A 1082-nucleotide genomic window follows, 5' to 3' on the forward strand; every position below is an offset into this window, starting at 1 on the left:
ATTGAATCTATGGTGTATAATTGTTCCATTGGGTTAAAGATTGTGATTCCTAGGCGTGTCATTCAGTGAGCTAGCTTTATTTTCTCTATTTTCATACCACATTCTCTCTCACTCACACTCTTCGTCTCACTATCTGCCAGACGCAAAATACAGAACAACATTGAAAAAAACGTATTTCCCCTGCATGATTCAAAACGAACATAAATTCCAATAAACTAAAACCAAAACCCTATTCAGCCATACATGAGAATACAAAATGGAGCAAATGAGAGAAGAGAAATATAATAAAAAGCGAGGTAAGCGGGGAAGAGGAGGGGCCCGATTCCCGCCGGCAGCAATCCCGCCTCAGTATTGTGTTGAAAGCCGACGGGGGGGGGAGTGCGCGAAACCGCTCCGATGCGAATCCATTTGACCTGTGTCCGTGACCTCGCGTGGTGTCCGTGGCGATCCATAGGTGCGTGCTAGTGACCTTGAGGTGCGGAGAGGAGCGAAGGGCGTGGTGGATACGGAATTAAGGAAATACGGGCGATAAAACACCACACACGTGCGAGGTGAGTAGCTGATGATGACTGTTGTTGTTGTCGTTGTTCTTACCATTACTACTACTACTACTACTACTACTACTACTACTACTACTACTTCTACTACTATTACTACTACTACTACTACTACTGCTACTACTGCTACTGCTATTGGTGCTGTTCCTGCTGCTTCTACTACTACTACTGCAGCTGCTATTACTACTACAGTGCTCGCCATGAACATTGTCGCGGGAGACCACGGTGTCCGTTTCAATGATCAAAACGCGCGCGCTTTCCTTGGCGGGCCTCGGGTGCTTTAAATTCAGTTATCACACATCTGGCACCTCACCCGGGGTGTTGGGCAGCTTGCCAAGGCGGGAAGAAGTGACAGGCGCCTGTCAATCACTCTGATTGGGGGGTGTTTTGTTGCTGTCCTCCCGCGCCACCCCCCCACACTGGCTTGCAGTTACTCTCCTGTTTAGCTGTTGTCCTGCACAATGGTGCGCTACCAGATGTTGTCACGGGATGACATCGTAGCCATCTCATCTCTCCACAAGGCTG

General features: G+C 48.4%; 1 protein-coding gene across 18 annotated transcripts in view; it reads left to right on the plus strand.

Annotated features, from left to right (window-relative positions):
* The first annotated feature begins 326 nt into the window (after positions 1–326).
* The window catches only part of LOC135099170 (nuclear receptor subfamily 4 group A member 3-like), a 38141-nt gene continuing 37385 nt past the window's right edge, over positions 327–1082 (plus strand). For 4 of the 18 annotated variants that reach the window (XR_010267745.1, XR_010267744.1, XM_064001645.1 and 1 more), the window contains exon 1: positions 332–551. The gene's annotated coding sequence lies outside the window, so the exon portion shown is untranslated. Of the gene's footprint in view, positions 552–1082 lie in introns of all 18 variants that reach the window. The other 14 variants (XR_010267749.1, XM_064001642.1, XM_064001643.1 and 11 more) reach the window with 7 other exon arrangements.

The sequence above is a fragment of the Scylla paramamosain genome, unplaced genomic scaffold, assembly GCF_035594125.1.
Source record: "Scylla paramamosain isolate STU-SP2022 unplaced genomic scaffold, ASM3559412v1 Contig109, whole genome shotgun sequence".
Classification (NCBI taxonomy): Eukaryota; Metazoa; Arthropoda; class Malacostraca; order Decapoda; family Portunidae; genus Scylla; species Scylla paramamosain.